Below are 19,244 nucleotides of genomic sequence, written 5' to 3'. Positions count from 1 at the left end.
CTCAGCCTATCCAAAGATCTCTGGGAACAAAGGGTACATCTAACATTGGCAAAAACACTCTTCCACAAGTGAAATACATAATTCTGACTGTACGCAATGACACTGCTACCTGTAAGAGAAAAAAATGAATTGCTTTTAAATACAGTATAAATAACTCATGGTAATGTAAAACCTGGCTCCATAGAAGAAACGGCTACAATAGAAAATTAGCAATCCTGTACTTAAATCAATTACTTCTGTCACATGATCCAAGTCAATAAAAGTACTGAATAAGTGCTATCATTGACCTTAATCAGCCAACTGGCACACAGGGATCAGACATTCTAGTGCGGAAATCAGTTGTCCCCACTACAGTTTGGGGTTTGGGGGAACCACAGATGTGCAATCTCTCACAATACATTTCTGTGCAAACCTCACAACGTTTTTAACAAGAGGAAGAAAGTAAGAACTGAAGTTAAAGAAGTAAACTTCCAGCTCAATTTTTCAGGTACAAAACAGGTGCACTCGCATATCACAACCAAGAAATACTTGTGACTTCCCTCCCCCCCCCCTTCCCCCCCCATAACACAGGAACTGTAGCTAAGCATAAAGTGAAAAGTCTTCAATAATTTTACCTGGTGGAAATAACCTATCTGGAAGTGAAGGTGATGAAAATCATGCTGCACAATGATTAATTTAGGCTTTAATCCTGATGTCCCATTTCATCTGGAGTTGCCATTAAGCTCAAAAGGAGAAAGGACTACATAACTGGGACCTAACACTTTTATTTATCCACCTCATAAGCTGAATGTGATTTCAGATTGAACAGAATAGATTTCCCTGTAACTAATGGACCAGATATATTCATACAATGTCCTTTTATTGATTTTACTTTCTTCTACCTATTGTTTGCATTTTCCTTTGAAAAATACGTAACTATCGTTAGGCTGTAGATGTCTTTTACAATTATTATATCATTCACTGTTTCTTAAAAAAAATACATGCTTTGCTACAGCATACTTTCTAATGAAAGGCTCCCCACTAAACTAACTGGAGTCTATATTGTTAGAACATACTGTATATTTTGGGAGAAACAGAAGAAAATTAGACCCCTTTGGAACTGGTTTGTTTGGTTTTGAAATATGCGTCTTTAAAAATTAATAAGAGAAAGAAATGGCTAAAGGACAGACTTCATTTTAGACACTTTCTAAACAATAAGCCTATTTATATAACCAATCACATAACAAATTTCTAGGCACTTTACGGAATGAAAAGCCTTTTGCACTGCAAAAGTCACACTACACACAGCTTTCATATTTCAAACAATAAATATTCAAAGGGATGTGGAAATAGAAATATATTAAGTATTTTTAACCTACACTGTTCTGAATTTTTACTCGGCATCTGAAATAACCACAAAAATTTTGTCAAGTATCTACTGAGGAGAAGTATGTGAACAACTTTAAGGGTACTGTCATAGTTTAACAAATATTTTTTTTTAATTCTTCCTTGATTTATATTTCAATATTGTGTTCCTAAGTTACGATTATGCAAAATATGATTTGTTTGGGATGACTATTTGGAATGTTTACAATTATTTAATACAATTTACTTAACTATTTTGAAACCAAATGATGTGTTGAATTAAAGAAGGTTCAACACTCAAATTGCCTTCATATGCTCATTTTTCAGCATGCTGCACTGACAGCTGAGGAGAGCACATTTTCATTTGTACAGCACGCATGGTGCTCCACCAGGTTGCACTGATGAAATACGTGATTTTAGAATCTGTTCACAGAAGGACAACTTTGTTTCATGGAATCAACATTCAATTTATCTGTCATTACTGTAGCCACTAGAGGAATGCAGGAAGAGGTTAAAAATAAAAATGTGAGGCCATACTCTTCCCCATAAAACACAAAGAACTTAAGTTGCAGCTCACAAAGTGTATGACAATGATTCAGCTATCAGATTCAAAAACATTTTCAATTAACCAAATAAGCCTGCACACAGGAGAAGCCTTCCGAGAAATTCCTAGTTATGCACAGCCAGCTTTTGCCAAAACAGTGACAATCTCAAGGTTTTCAGCTTTTCACCACAACTAAGCCTAAGGGCACGAGAAACAGGCGAGGTTTATAAAGTAGGAAGCACCCAGACATAAGTATTTTTGACAGAGTAAAGCTTCCAGCAGAATCTCAACCAGGTGCAGCCACTTTCATTAGCCAAGTCTGAGATTACTCCCATGCTGACTATCAAGTCATATGAAAATATGAATTATCTGCATGTGCCACAGCAGTGTTCATCCATGCACTTTGCCGCTGCTGGACATCCTCCTCTGGATTTCAAAACTGTACGCATAATTGCCAAAATTCTCTAGAACTTACACAGAAAAATACCCAAATGTATTTTGTAGATTTTTTTTTTTTTTTAACTTTACTGTGCTGTTTAATTTCCTGTTAAAAGGGGAATACTTCTTTCAGCTGTACAGGTGGGGCAAGGCAGAACCTTGGGATTTCCAAGGCGTGCTGGGGAGGAGCTGTCTTAGGACTTTCATCTCTGTCTTTTGGTTTCTACTCAAATCTGTTACTTTTGGTTATACAACCAGTAACAGCCAAAGCAAATCACTATTCATTGCTCAGATTCAAAACCCAGTTACCAACTGGAACCCCCTACATATTTCCAACTAAAACTCTTGGGACAGTTTTGGAAGCTCAGACTTAAATGAACTCCTCGGGGTTTGCATTTATTATATCTTTTAATAAAGAAAAACTTAAAGGGCTTAAATTCCCTATGTAAGGCAGCCATTCTTGGAAGACCTCAGCCCTTAGTAGTGAAAACTGAGTCACAGTCTCAGAAGCCCCTTCCAAGATGGAACATGCAAATGCAGTTTATGAGATTTCAGTATTGCTGAAGTCAAGGCTATCCCTCTGATACTCAGCCTAAAGCAAGCCTGAGCCAAATACTTCCTTCTCATGAATAAACCAAGTTCAAATGCTTAATCATTTTTGCATAAATTTGCTTTTCTGTGTGATGGAGTATTTACATTATGGCTATCACAGTGACAGCAGAGCATCCAGTCAGCATGGCATCTCTTATTGCTACCATCGAGAGTAGTACTGCTAAGGGTCAGGAACAATTCTGTATGCAGGTGACAACCTGAGGGACTCTACACAAATCCAGGTATGGCCAAGCCAGGACTGACAGCAGTTGCAGGTTTTCTTAGGGCTTGCCTGATCACCAAAATTCTGAGGCATTTTTCTGGTACAGAGAAGAAGGCGCTAAGCTGTGCCACTGAAGAACTACGTATTTCAGTCTGTCACCACTGGTCCTTTTGAGTAGGGAGAGTTTTCTCAGGATATCACAGAAATGACTGATGCTATGTCCATGAGGAGCAGGAATCAGCACAAGCTCCGTGGGTGTGGAACAAAGCTGAACAATTCAGCTCCTTTCTGAAGAGGAAATCTTGAGCTTCAGTAAGAAGAGTAAGAAGACAGGCTAGTCATTCCGGTTACCATCAGAGTTCACCCAAGGACAGGGACAAAATTCTTCTCCATTTTATTTCAAGCTACCTTAGGGATAACTTTTCTTTTCTTCCTCTCTTTTAATAGGACAGTGAAACCCCTGAATTCTGGGGGGCTCACTGAGACTCCAGCTACTCTTTGGTGGGCCTGTCACACAGATGAAAATGGACTGCAATTTGCGGCATAACCTATGCTGTGCCCCAAGCTGCAGTAGCACTGCATGGTTCCAAGTAAGTGACATGTCACAGTCAATAGCAAGTGCGTCAGCTCACTGACAAGCACACAACGTGAGATACCATCCTCCAACACCACTCTCTTCTGCAGCCTCTGCCTCTCAGGGGCAGTATAAACAAGACTTGAGAGCAAGGAGGGCAGAACAGGCATTTTATGAGGTTTGTCTGTGTTGTGATATGCAGCTGCTTTGGAAAAGTGCTATCACAACCAAGTGTCAAATGTCACTCATGTTTCCACTGTGACTGCAAACATGGTACAGTGCATAAAAACTGAACATGTTGGTTAAACTATGTAACTCCTGAGCAGTGCCCTCCATTAAACGTAATTGCATTATCTGACAAATAATCAATGTTCAGATGACACTCAAGAGTCCTAACTGCTAACCCTGAGCTAAAACTATCTGATATTTACCTTCTTTCTGAAGTTTTATACTGTGCCTGTGCTTCAGTACCAGCCCCAAAGGAGAAGCAGCATCACAAATAAGGTCCTGGCTTCCAATATGAATTTGCTAATAGCACCATTAGAGAGATGACGAACATGATCTGGTTTTGGACAAGAGAGGGCTCTTTGCCTTTGGTGGGCAGAATGACATGGCACCTTGTTTATACCATTACTTAGGATATTCAGAATGTTAATTTTTCATTTGTTAGGCTTAATTTTTCAATATTTGGTATAGATCTCTTACTTTACCAGAGTTCCAATGAAAAGGGAAAGTGCAGTGACTTTGATATCAAGGTCTGCAAAGAAAATTAAAGTAGCAAATATTAGTTCAGAACAATCTGTGAGAGCGTAAGAGCCATTTTATATAGCTGTGGACTGCTCCAATCTGAATGCATAGAGGATAGCACTCTCCTAGGATACAAAAATAGACTTTTCTCCCACCCATTCTCCACCTTCCTCTTCCTCACCTGGGCCTCCAAGTTGGACCTTACATGGTCCACAGCCCCTAACTGCCCCTGATGTTCCACCTTACCAACATGGGAGTGAGCCCTAGTACTCCAGCTCCTTCCTAAGTCCTGTACTAAGTCCTATGTACTAGCTACATGCATTCATATTTGTTAGCATCAGAGCCAGAAGTGGCCATAGCAATGGCCTGTCACTTCAGGTGTCTGAAGCAGTTTTGATACAAAAAGGAGATGGTGGAACAGCACCAGACAAGTCTTGGTGGAAGGAACAAGAAAATGAGAAGAGCTTCACAAAGGAGCAAGGTTCTGAGCTTAATTAATCTGTACATGAACACTGTATTTGTTTATATTTAATACATTTTTCTAAATGTGAGTGAAGACCACAGCTATTCTGAAGTATGAAAAAGTAAGTCTTCCTTTGATCCACGTTTTTAAAAGAACTACTTTTCCAGCCAATTTAAAAGCCAGCTATGAGTCCACACATGACATTTGAAATCATATTGATTATTGATGGAAGCAACAGAGGTTTAAAGAAAAAAAAAAAAAGAAAAGAAGAAAAAGCATGGCTTTTTGCAGGTTTTCAAACCTATCTCTAAAACTAACAGAACTGCAACCAGAAATTTCCACTGCTTTGGCTTCTAACTTCAGAGGACCCAATTCATCACAGACTTAGGTACACCCTGTAACACTTGACATTCAATTTTAGAAAAACAACTAAGCGCAGGTTTCAGTACCACTGCTTCCACTAATTCAAGATCAAATGCTACTCCAGAAATGCATAGCGTAAGTTCAACTGAAGTGGTATAGGTGGAGTCAGGAGTCACAGCACTGTACCAGTCACCTTTTGCACTGAACAGCTTTAACTGACATTCTTTACATGCATGTGGACGTCATGTTTATAAAATCTAAAAGAAGACCCATGAAACAAAAGATAAAGAGCACAGATTATTCACAGCTGAAGGAACATACAATCCTTCCCCCAGACACTTAAGAACTACTAAAAGCTACAGAAACTTTTGTTAACATACAGCTTGCCCTGGAAAAATTAAGCAAGTAAACTACAGAAAAGAAAGTACTGAACATAATAGAAAGATGAGACTGTTGGAAAGTTTTCTTATTCTTACCGCACCAGTTTCTCAAAGACAAGCGTATTTATTCCTTCTATAGGTACCTTCATATCATGCAGTTATGAGACAGACATGCAAGCATCCTAGAAAATACTGAAGTATTATCCCATAATTATTATTTACATTCTCCTTGTACACTTTCAGACTCTGCATACACCTCCTCATAAAAGGCTGGGGTGCCTGTGCCCAGGCAATAGGTGTTTCAGTACGGCCTTCAATCGAAGAGCAGCAAGCCCTAATAGAATAATAGGTACCTGGGTTACCTAATCGAAGGGTTTAAGTGTTGGCAATGTTGTTGGTAATAAACTAATAAGTCAGAAGGGCCTTCTACACCTAGATGTCCAGCGATGATTGGACTAAATAAGGGCTGAAGATTGTTTAGAATTAACGTTGTTCACATTTAAATACAAATTATCTTAGTAGGATTTTGCATATTGATCGTGCACTGCTGTTAAGTCCTCTTACTTCTATAGAAATAAATGATCCCCACTCAACATATAAAAGCTGTCCTAGTAGTAAATAATGAACTCAATAAAGAGCAAATCCTAAATGTAAGTAACTGGGGGGGGACTAAATTTTACACTCTGCAAGTAGATGGCTGTGAAACACCTAGGACCCAGAAAAAGGTACAAATGACTTTCAAGCCCCGCAGAATGTTTGGTTTAATGAGGCCAACTTCCATTTATACAGATGACGCTTTCTAAACAAATCAGTACAAAATCACACACATCCTAAGAGAGGAAAAGAGTTCAAGAGATTGCTGCACCCCTTTATTTTTTAACCAATTTCCTATTTTGTATAATAGATTATGAAAGGAGGAAAAGTTGTCTTCAAATCCAGCCTGAAAAGCCACGTGCAATGCTTCTCCCCACTTCATCTGCCAACTTTGTTTCTCCTGACATGTTTCCCTAGCACTGTGGCAACCCACAGGGACACCCAGAACCAAGAGATCCTGCTCTGGTACACACAGATGTAGCTGGAAGCATGCTGAAAGCCAGCACTTCTCTTTTAACTTTTCTTTGATTTTCTCTGTTTTGTTCAGCTCCACCACCAGCAGCAGAGAAAAAGGTGGAAAGATTACTGGCGTGTAAAAAAAAAAAAGTAACAAGTTATTCAAGGGTATTTTCATTATCAGAACCCATAAAATTGTACCATGATTTCTTTTAAATAATAAAACATTTGCTCTAGAATAAATATAATTAAACCAAGAATAAAAGTATAATTTGTAAAAGATATATGATGTGCCATAACAAGCAACAGTAAAAATTGTCTGAGGACTTATTTGTAAATCTGTATTTATAAAGGAACAACATATAAAAGAAGCGGGCCTTTCACTCTGACAGGCAGTATTTTATTTGACTCAAATATATGAAACACTTCTTCAAAAGCCCAATCTCCCAACAGAAAATCTCGACGAAGCAAAGCATAACCAGAGAAAAATAGTCCCGGTCTGATTAAAAAACATCAATATCTTCTGAAAGAGGTACATGAACAAATGTCATGCCATTGAGGAATATGGACTAGCCAGACCATTTTTACAGAAGCATCAACTCTACTTTAGATCTTCATAACAACTACAAAGCAGAGGAATGAACGTTGTGTTACATTACAGACTATACCTGTGTAAAGTTTCCAAATCCAGCTGGTTTTATTAAAAATGCAAATCATAAATCGTAATACCTTTCCCAATGTTATAGAAAAAAAGTCTGCATGATAATTTGTTTCTTTCCACAACAGACATCATCTCCTCAAATGCAAGTTACATCTAACTTAATGGTGGCCATGAACTCCCTGCAAAATTTGTGTTTGGTTAGTAAAAGGTTAATGTGTGAAGTCAATAAGTTAGTATCATAAAGTGTGAAGTAGCCAATCAACAGTTGGTGTTTGAAAAAGGCTGGGACATCATACCCATAAAGCAGTATTTATTTTTGTTTTAGTTGTGTGGTGATGACTTTAGCCAGAAGCAACCTAAATTTGACTGAACTGCTGACACCTGAAAACAAAATACTGAATTACTGACCTGGTCATTACAACATTCATGAAGGTCTTCAATTAGTGAACTCAGTGGTGAATGTTGAGCATAAAAACACTAGAAAAGTATTTGCAAGCTTGGGCCCTCTGAAATTCATGACTCCTTATGAAAAAGGCTTTACATTTTCAAAAGGTACCAAAAAGCCCCCATTATTAGTGGCAGAGAGCCCGTAGAGAGGTGCAGTGCCCCCTCAGATTGCCTGAGTCCACGTATTCACAAAGCAGCATCAACAGCCACACCAGCACAGCCACAAATTGAGGCTATCCCTAGAACAGCCATTTGTCACTTACACTATAAAGCAAAATAAATGAAAATGCAAACTAACTCAACACTCATCACAAAGAGCTTTACCAAAAATAATTTCATTTTCAGGCAATATTTTACTTCTAGAATTCTACTACAGTTAACCTACTAAGGATCTGATTTTATAAATTCTTTATGTGCAAAATTTTTATGGGTGCCAGTAGCAGTAAAGGTATATAAGGGCTGGAGACATATCCTCAAATCCACCTCAGCTGTAGGAAAAATCTCACATCATTGATAGATCAGAGATCAGCTCAGACCAGTTCTGAATGATTAAGACCGTTTAACACAACTGCAACAGGTATTTATGCATAGGTTAAAAGGTCTGACCTCAAACAACTTTCCCCTACTTCAAAACTTTGAGTCTCAACTACAAGGTGCTCATACTTTTTATGGACTTTGAGAAGCTGCTAAGAAATATTCAGCTCCTAAGAAATATTCAGACTAGCACTTTTTGTACTGTATGACAGAGAACAGTAGAGGTATCTTGTCTATGCCTTAAATGCAAATATTAAAAAAAAAACATAAATTTAAGATCAAGTTACAGAAGCACCACTGTTCTAGTTTAGGTCTTGTAAAAAATCAAAGTTACACAAAAACTGAAGACCAATAAAAATGTTTCCATGATTTCTTTTTTAATGCCATTTAAAACAATTTTTCGTTGTAAACATTTTTGCTAGCCAAGCACTGCAGCATTGTGCAACTGCACTACAGCCAAAGAGAAACTGATGAAAAGCTGACTAGATTGATTTAATTTTTCCAACCGGAGTGAAATACGTAAAAGGAAATAACAAAATGGTGAAGTTATTTTTATGTATAAAAAAATGTTCACATTTAATAAACTCACATGGAAACTGCACAGCCAATGGTAATTGCTTTTAAAATATAACTACAGATCTCTTCAGTTCTGCATGGAAATGAAGGCAACAGTGGGTTCCTGCTGCACCTTTACCCGTCCTCAGGCAACACAGAAACCCCCTCCCTGCTGGAGGACTCCAAGCTGAGCCTGCCCAAACTCTGCATCACCCATTCCCTCTCCCCTTGTGACCTCCCAGGTTTCTGGGTGGAAGTCTGGCAGGGGGTTACTACTGGAACTCGGAGCTATATTTATTCCCTTGGCTCCCATCCACCATCACTGCAGAGCCGCCAGAAGGGGAACCAACCAATACAGCATGGGATCTGCCAGAATTGTGCTGCCAGAGAAGTTAAGAATGAAAGACAGAGAAGACAGAAGCTATCGAAATGAGTATTTGTATCTCTAAGCAAAGAAGGGCTTCCTCCATTTGTGGATCCCCCTTCTACAGACTAAGACTTTTTTCCTCTCCTGTTTAGGAACTCCTGCCAGTTCCATAGGTCTTTTACATCTCATGTGACTTTTCATGGGGGAAGGAACACTAACAGCACAGCAACCCCTGCATCTCTAAAGCATTTTCTGGCATTCACAGGGCATTTCTCTCCACCTCACAGTACTACCAGATAGAATGTCATCCTCGAGCTCTGTGCTATAACCTGGTCCCAGGCTCCTGCAGTAGATGGGACTAACCCTGCACCCACTGCACCACCTACAGCTAAACACCCAATGCTCAGGGAGCTGCAGGAATCAGTTAATCAGTTTTGTTCAAACAGATAATCCACTGAACAAAATAATGGCAACAAAACTCCATTTTGAGATGAAAATTCTTTGGATCGTCACATGCACCACATCACCAACTGACTTTCACAATAATTGGATTGTGAATTTTATGAGAAAAGTGACAGTTTGAGTAAGAAACAGTTTTCCCATGCCACAGATATAAAGATTTCAGAATTTTCTCTTGCTCCCCACTGGGACTAATTCAACACCTTTTGCAACTTTTCAAAAGGGAAAGCAGGCAAGGCAACATTAAGAACATGAATGCTCTCACCATGTCATACTCGGGAGCAAAGAGTACAGGACTCTACAACAGAATCAAATTTGGACCCAGACTCTCACACCACACTTGAGTGCCCAAGACAAGAGTCAGTTCTCTTCTCACTCACTGAACAATTCAATTATTATTTAAATTGGAACAGCCTTAAGCAGGAACTTAAAAATGTTTACCCTGGAGGAGCCAAAGTGTGGTTATTAGGCTAACCTGGAATGTAAGAAACTTATTTGAAGACGCTGATTCAAATCAGTTACCAGAGGAAGGATCTGAACTCAGCTCTCCAGTGACCCAGGTGCATTTCATAATCACCAGTCCATAATGAAGTGCAGAGATGCAACTCTTTCATTTTGAGCAGAAATTCAATTGTGGACCTGAGAAATGCTTCAAAGATGCAGCAATGTTGATGTGAACTAATGAACTGGCATTTTTCAACTGCAGTAAGAAAATTGCAGCTAGTTCTGGCCAGAAACTATACTTCTATATTTGGAAAGCACCTAGCATGCCAAAGACACTATCAAAACAAGCAATAAATTGAAATTCTAATCCAGAAGTGGTTGTGGATTTCCTACTGCTCATTTACCTAACAGTATGTTAATTTATCACATACACATCCGTATGGCTTCCTGTAGTCAAACAAAGGAAAGATGCTTAAGCATTTGTTCTTTAACACAATCCAGAATATTTAAAATAACTGAAACATTTTAGAGGCAATTTTATGGTAAAATCCAAAGAAGGGATTAGTTAGAGCAGGAGAGTTTTGTTAGCTAGTATTATGGCACCAATAAAGATGCTGGGTTATCTTCTATTAGTTATTTTATTAGCCCTAAGAGCAATTATATTCTTATGGCAAAATCTCAAAGAATCAGTGAAGAACAGATACCTTAAAAGGTAATAAACACTTTATTATATATTTCAGTTTTGGGTAGCCTGTAACCTTTGCATTTTTGAAACTCAAAAGGTTGGATTTCTTTTTGTAATTGAAATACTGAAACATGAAAAAGTTTAATCAGGATCTCTTTTTGAGAGCATCAGGCTTTGCACTGAGCTTACAAACTGTAGTTGCAGATGAAACTAGGAATCAGATAACTCACCTGGTATGGAAGGGTACTTGTACCTACTGACTCAGTCATACCCCAACTGAAATAAGAAGAGCAGAATTGGACCCTAGAAATCATATCAAAATCAACCAAAATTTCACTAAATTCCATGTACCTTCCTCTGAAAAGAGAGACCCATCATTTTCATCAAAAAGCATGGGATACATCTGGACAAAACAAAGGTTTGATGAAAAACTACTTGTAGCAGAAGTTTCAAAACTGCTTGACAACATTAAGTAGAACCTCAACATTCAAAAAACTTAAGAGGTTTGCACGAAAATGTTCATGCAAACCCTTGAGAAATGAAAATAAAAAGAAAAATACGTAAATAAGGAGAGAGAAAGAGAGAAAGAGATAAAGAAAGAGAGAGAGAAAGAAAGAGAGAAAGAGAGAAAAAGGGAAAGAGAGAGTGTCCAGATGTAGAGTTTTTTCAGACCTGTGCCAGCACCGATAGATATGGTTGAACCAGGGTAAACACCTATCAAAAATCCTTGGCCACTCAAGCACTAGAATACAAGGCAGCTTCTGCTTCTCCTGTCAATTACAAACTAACACTGGAGAAGGGAATATTCTCCCAAATTCACTCAATCAAACCTTCACTGTCACAGCACTCCCTTCAGTAAAACTGGTATCAAAACCAAGATGTTGCATTGCCCTATGCTTTAGTATTTCTGTGGACCCATGAGAAAAATCACATGTAGACCTAGAGAGCCAATGTTAAACACACACAAAACCAAAATGTAACCCATCCATACAGAGCTATCGAGAAATATTAAGGAAGGAACATCCAGCCCACCATGTTAGCCTTTGTTAATAGAAACCTGACTTTACACCTCCGTGCTTTCTTCACCCTAACTCTCACATGCTCTTTCTCCAGAAAAAAACCTAGGCTTCCCTTGAACTCATTTATTCTTTCCTTGCTGGTAATTTTTTCCATATGTTTATTGTCCTTTGCATGAAGTAATTCTGCCTGAGTTTCCTATTTACCCATGCTTTTCTAAATTTTAGATTAAAGGGATCTATTTATATCTATCTCTATCTACCATTGATATTCCAATGACAAGATTGATGGTAATAATGTCTGCAGAAATCTATGGAGACTAACTTATGAAAGTGAAATAAAACAACATTAATACAATATGCTACCATTTAGAAAAATAAATGTAAGGCAAACCTGGCAACCTGCTTCTATCACATGGGTTACTGGGGCTAATTCCCAGATCAGCAGGGGCCAGGACTACAGAGGAAGCAACACACATAGTCGTTGTGACTGAGTAGGTTGTAGTGCTTGATAGTAACCCCTTTGTAGCACTGAAGAGCTCGACAGGGCTCCCATCCTCCTCACAAAGAACCACAGCAACTGCGGCAGAATATCCTAAAGACATAAAAAAGGAGGAAAGTTTGTAACAGGACTTATCACAGTTAAGAAAGAACAAAGACAAAAACCCAAAACCAAACCAAACTAAACCAAACCAAACAAAAAAAAAAAAAACAAAACAAAACAAAACAAGAAAACAAGCAAAACCAAACTAGAACAAAACAGAAAAGAAACTGCAGTGAAATTAGCATTAAGGATGAAACAAATTTATGTAAGAGTCAGGACTGCCATTTACGCCTTTGCACCATGATTCCCATTTGAGGCTGATGGCAAGGAATGCTCTTAGGACATCCCGACAGCCCACTGCAGTCAACCTCCCCTGTACTCCTACACAGGTTACAAGGTGAAAGTCAGCTCATATCCTCCTTACCCTCCTTTTTCCTCAGTACCTCTTGCTTCTGCCCAACAAAAGCTTTCCCACTCACCCTTTCCCTGGCACTACAAGCAGACCACTTGGGATAACCCCAACCTGATTTTCACTGACTTCCACACTCCCAGCAAGCATCAGCTCCCTCTAGAAGTCTGAGATGCCCACAGCTGGACAGTTTAACACATCAAAACTGAACAGCTGGTTTGAAGAAGCTAGATCTGTTGCTTGTCCCACACTGAGAGCGCTGCTGAAGCCACCATTGCTATTTTCAGGCCAGGCTATCTGCAGAACTCTGTTAATGTCCTACCATGATAGGCGGCATTACTTTCTTCATAACATCACATATACTTGTAAGGAACTACCTAATTTTGCTTTTGGTTGTACATGTTTCAAATACTGCAGTGCAATGGGGAAAGGCTATTGTGGCTAATTCAGCTTTTTTTTCATCTGTGTTTAAAGGACGGTTAGATTATAACAAAATTGTTTGTCTTTAATATACTTCAACTCGACCTGATTAACCCATCTCTTTAGAAAACAATCTCACATGAAATATTTAGATTAAGACCTGTAAAAAAATAGCAACTTCAAAATACTTTCAAGGCCCCATCTTACAAATTTTAAGAAACACAGACAACTAGGCTAATTATAATTACTCCTCTATAGTTCTTTTGCTTTTTTTGATGCATCTGGTTATCTAGAAAGACACACCTGAAACCAACACCAAATTTAAATATAAGGGAAAAGTACCAAATTCATGATACTGGAAGAATCTTCCTTCTGGGAGCGTGTGGTGCAGTTGTGCAGTTGAGCGTGTGGTGCATTGGTGCAGTTGAGCAAAGGCAACCCACATCCCCCCTTGCTACCCTATTTCTTTCCTGATCTGGATCTCTGCTACCTCTGAAAAGATGCTTCAAATCCCTCATGCAGTGCTTGGCTTCACTGCTTAACCTGACAGTAGGAGTGAAAATGTCACAGCAGTTACTGTGATCCACTCAGATCTAGACAGACTCTACTCAGTTATTTCACGTTAAGCAACAAATATCCATCAGATGGTTACAGTTTTCACTTGTTTTTATCCAAGTTCAGATTCTGATCAGTGGCTTGACCATAAAAAGTTCATACTCCTTATTCGGCCTCACAACTGGAAGCTAGAACTGCCCGTCTGTACAATAACCCTATGATCATCCAATTAAGCATCTCAGAATTATTTTCCTTGTACATATTTTCTTTCCGTAGCTCATCCCGTTTCCCTCTTCTGCAAACATCTGTGCCTGGAGAGTCTTCACTGAAGAAATTTGGATTTCCATCTACAGTTGCCAGAAATAAGTTTATTCATGTTTCTATTAAAGAAAGAATATGTATTTTATTTTTTCATATATGTTCTCCTCCCCTGAACCCAAATTGCTTGTACCTCTGAAAATGTAAGTTTTGAACGAGAGGACAGAAAAATGGCTTTTCAAGACAGTACTGCTTTCAGCATTTTGAAGAGCCGATGTACATGTATTCAGGTATCTGAGAGAAATTCAGAGATTAAACTTTAAATTTATTTACAAATTTTATTAAAATATACTAAACCAGAAGACAGTATAAAGCTTTAATTGTCCTTATTCAAGCCAGAAAAATAAATATATTTGTGGTTTTCCTTTCTAAGTTCATAAAAATCCGTGCACTTTTTTAGTCCCTTTTTTTTTCCTTGAAGTCAAAGCACTCTACAAACACCTGTGCAATTCAAAGTCAACTTTAAGCAAAAAATCAACATTTGGAAAAATTACTTCTACTGATTTTCCTACACTTGATGAAACTTGTGCTTCCCAGGGAACAAGCGCAGCTCACATTAATGGACTAGTGGATTTTCTCCGGCTGTTCTAATGCAAATCTCTTTGGTCACCTAAGGCTCCCATGGTGGATAAACAACCCCATGTGTCAGCTTTCTGTGCTGGAGATCACAGTTTCTGATCTCAGCACTGTCTTCATTGCTGCACGCAAAACAGTGGTACTGAAGTTGCAACTCACGGGCTACTCTCTTCTGATAATGACTGGGTTGGGTTATTGGCCCCAGCATAGGCAGAAATGTGACAATCAGCCTCTTCATTATGCAAAAGTATACAGTGAAGCTAGTGCAAGACAACTTGCTGAGCATTAAAGCTGAAATACGTTCCAAAGTTGAAAAACCCACAGAACAATTCCTTTTTCTTTTCAATTGATAAAGTCATAGTCAATTTATTAAAAGTGGTTTAATACAGTATTTCCATCATAGCAACTTGTTATCTTCAGGAACTCATTTGCAAAACACAGCTTTAGCATGCAAATATTTTAGACACATTGCCTGCAAATGTAATAGAGAGACTAACCTTTTTTTTACAGTTGCAGTTGTTAATTGTCATCGTTTGAACAGCAAATGAAAACAAAGATTAAGCCACTGGCACTTCAAAAAAAAAAAAAATCATATTAAATCTCATTTACCTGCAGTGATAGAAATTCAAAGTCACAAGCAAACTCTGAAGCCAGTGCAGATATGAGAAAGTGCACCCAGTCGCAGGGTTAGCAACTGTACCAAGGCTCTTCTAGTGCACGTTCTGAAACAGCAATCGATTCTCCAGGCACTTGTTACCGAACTGGAGACCTTTTCTTTCTACAACATTCTGAAAACTTTAAACACCTCATTTGTGATTCTTTTCTTCAGAAGATTAACAGCACATCCACTAGAAGATGAATTAAAAATGAAATTAAAAAAAAAACCAAAACAACAAAGATATCAGAGGGGAAAACAGAGCAGAGTAGGACAACAACTCAAGCTATTTACAAATATTTTTATAATGACCAGAAATCATAGATCCCTCTTTTGCTGTCCAAAAATAAAATAAAAAAAAAAGCAGCAAGCAAGCAACAGATAAAAGTGTATCAGCTGCTGACTGAACACGGGGACTGATCTGCAAAGCTGCTGAGCACCCACAACTCCATTGGAAGTCAGTGGAAGAGGTGAGTACTCAGCAGCTCTGCAGCTCAGGCCCAAACTGTGCAGGGCTCTCCTCACAGCCCGGCAGAAGGGGTATTTAGGGAAGAGGTTTTGTTGCAGAAACAAGAAGGTTCAAAGTAATCTGTCAACGAGGTGTTCCTACATTCATGAGTCGTAAAGCCAGCTAGCTCTGCTCTATGGGAAAAAAGTTAATTCATAGGGTTCGCAGGGCTTGCATTTGTCAAGGAGCAGGACGTCAATGCTATCATTATCAGGCAAATCAGCCAGGCGGTTAATGGTAGAATCAGGAGACATTTGCTCTCCCCTATCAGCATGACATCATAACTAAGGCAGCCTTCAGCGCGGGGGGAGCCTTGGGCCGCACACGGACCTCCTGTGCCTCTGGCCCCACCAGCCGCCGCTCTCCTTCCTTCCCATGGATGCGGCACCCCTTCCCATTCCCATGGACCGTAGCTCCCCTTCCCATTCCCATAGACCACGGCTCCCGTTCCCCAGGAGGCAACGCCAACAGCCCCCCCCCCCCCCCCCGCGCTCCGCAACTTCGTCCTCTTAGCATCCCAAATGCCACCATCTGATTTCACAAAATACTTCTAAACCTGCCCGGTCGTAAGGCAGCCACTCCGTTAGGAGGGGGTGGCTTTTACATACAACCTACAAATTCACTCTAAAAATGCCTGGCATTTTTAATTACTTCAGTCATCTTCATCCCCCGTCAAACGGGGGGGACACACGCATTAAAAAACTAGTTGCCTCTAGGATTTAAGAAGTAACAGCTCAGTTAACCAGGTCGATTTTCAAGCAAACACAAACACACACACACAGAGCCTTTGAATATTCTGAAGTATTTAGTGATGATCTATTCGAGAATCAGAAACACAGCAGCAATACACATTTCCCTTCCACAGCAGCTGTAATTACACAACTCAAGCAGCACGAATTACAAACTGTTCGTCTATTTCTGTTAAAAAATATCAGTACAGGTACCCAAGCACACTACAAAAGCCTCACCTTGTATCAGAACTGTGAGGGAAAAAGTTATGAAAGCAGACAGAAAACCTAAAATCCCTGAGGCTACAAAAAAATCCCGCTATTGAGAAATAACCCAAGAGACCACGTAGGGAATGTACAGCTTTCAGAAGCACTTCTCATCTTATTTGCACTTAACCTATTGATGTTCTTATGCAGGTCACTTACTTTTCGGATATGTTTGAACCCTTTACAATCATGCAGATCGCCGCAGTTTTCACTTGGGCTTTTGGTGTTTTTTGGGTTTGTTTGGTTTTTTTTGCAAACAAGTTTCATTTAAAAAAGATCCAATTATGCAAATCTGCCGGATAGGTAGTGAATATTCAATATGACGGTGATACTGTAATAGTTCAATGCAACGCACTGTACTGGACAGATTTATGAAGCAACGTCACTACTACGCTCTGGTCCTCGCTGAACCATCTTGAAGTTAATTAAAGCTGCAATGTCCACTTTTCCAGCCACCCTCCCCATTCAGGTTTACTATTTCAACATCAAACCAGCAAGGGGGCCTCCCCCTTCTCTCCGTACATTTAAGCAGCCTTCCACAGTCAATGAACAATGAACAAAGATTGGAGTGATGGGGGGGGGGGGGGGGGGGGTAAGAACAAAATCTCCACAGGAATAATCAAATCCGGTTTAAACAAGTAAAAATATAGTTTCTAATATTAAACTAGAAAAGAAAACATTCTTCTCCAAGCGAACGTGCAGAGGCGCTTAGCCAAGCCCTTCATAAAGGGTCTAAAAGCAGCCAGTCTTTTTTATTTCGAGCAGTGAATGAGCCCAAACAAGGCTTCTAAACTTAATTATGACACTTAAAATAGTCTTTTTCCCCAGAAGCGGGGCGGCTCGCCGCTACTATCTGTATCCACCGGCCACATCAGCTCAGCAAACACGGCCCCTGTTGGATTCAGTTTAAACTGCACGGGGGGGGGGGGGGGGGGCAAGGGGGTGCACAGCCCCGCACAGCCCCGCGCAGCGCTCCCGCCGCAGGCAGCCCTACCCGCCCCTGCCCCGCTCCGTACCGCACCGCTTCGCGCACCGCCGCCGCCTCGGCGCGGTACCGGGCACGGCCCCATTCACCGCACGCCCCAAGGAACAATGCCCGCGGCCGCGCAGGCTGCGGACCCTCCCCGGGCACCCTCACCCGAGACCCGCAGGGGGTTCCGCGCAGGCGGAACGTGGTCCTGGCCGCGCCGCCAAGGTGGAGGACGGCCGCAACTAACTTTTCGGATGGAGCCAGGGCGAGCCTCCGGGGGAAAAATAATAAAAACCAACAAAAAAAAAAAGAAAAAAAAAAAGGGAGGGGGGGAAGCATAAATCTTCGCGACCTTTTATTTTGCGTTAAAGTTCACAAGCGGCACCGCGCTCTCTCTCTCTCTCCCGCCCCCCCCCCAACCCCTCCCTTATAGTAATTATTTGCAAAACTGCAACAGATGGGCGCATTAAAATCTGGATTCTTTCCTACACAGCATCAAAGAATCTCTCCTTCCAACCCTCACACCCCCCTCCCGTAATCTCGGTTCTCCCCCCCCCCGCCGCTCCGCGCAGCCCCGCGGCCCTCCGCGCCGCCGGGAGGTGATGATCCCCCCCACCACCATCACCCCCGGGATTGCCGTTTAAGTTTCCTCCCTAACCTGTTACTTTCTGCGGTCGTTGACAAAGCCCCGGCGGCGCTGGCAGGTGCCTCCCGCTCCCCCCGCGAAGGGCTGAGACCTGGCCTGACATTTAGTGCCTACTTGAATGTCACAACGCTCCTCGCAGCATTATGTACGGCTCCTATTCATAAGAGGTCGATTAGAGCACAAAATGGCAGGTCTCTTAGGCACTTGAATCTCACAAGTTTGACACATGGTATGCATCAGCTAACTTTGATTTAAAAAAAAAAAAAAAATTAAAAAAAAGAAAGGGGGGGGGGGAGTTTATAAATTACACCGCGATTAGCCTGGATCCTAAGGAAGGAGGGATGGGATGGGATGAGATGGGATGGGGTGGGATGGGATGGGATGGGGGGGATGGGGTGGGTTAAAGTCACTTCGGCAAAGTTTGCTCCGCAGCAACGCTTAAAAACAAAAAGTTTGTGGGCAAGTTGCGGGCAGGGTGGGTGCGGGCCGGGCCCCCCGGGCGGGCAGAACCTGCCCCGCCGCTGCCACCGCTGCCGCCGCCGCCTCTCCTCGCCCGCGCGCCCGCTCCTTTTTTTGTAAAGTAACGGTTTATAAAAGAACCGAGCGAGAAGGAGGGAAAGCGCCGGTTTTTCTCCAGGCTAAGTTCTACAGCGCCATTCAATGGCTTCTCCGCTCCTTTCATTATTTTCTGCTTCTCCCCTGACAGCCCTGCTTGCAAACGTCACTGCTATGGATATTTAATTATACTGTATTTTTTTAATCA

General features: G+C 40.7%; 1 protein-coding gene across 4 annotated transcripts in view; it reads right to left on the bottom strand.

Annotated features, from left to right (window-relative positions):
* Positions 1 to 19,244, bottom strand: part of ZNF536 (zinc finger protein 536) — a 349,390-nt gene that overhangs the window by 328,831 nt on the left and 1,315 nt on the right. The gene's annotated exons all lie outside the window — the stretch shown is intronic.

The sequence above is a fragment of the Pezoporus occidentalis genome, unplaced genomic scaffold (assembly GCF_034315485.1).
Source record: "Pezoporus occidentalis ecotype Australia unplaced genomic scaffold, CSIRO_AGI_Poc_V1 ctg89, whole genome shotgun sequence".
Taxonomy (NCBI): Eukaryota; Metazoa; Chordata; class Aves; order Psittaciformes; family Psittacidae; genus Pezoporus; species Pezoporus occidentalis.
This window is presented reverse-complemented; position numbering and strand designations above follow the sequence as displayed.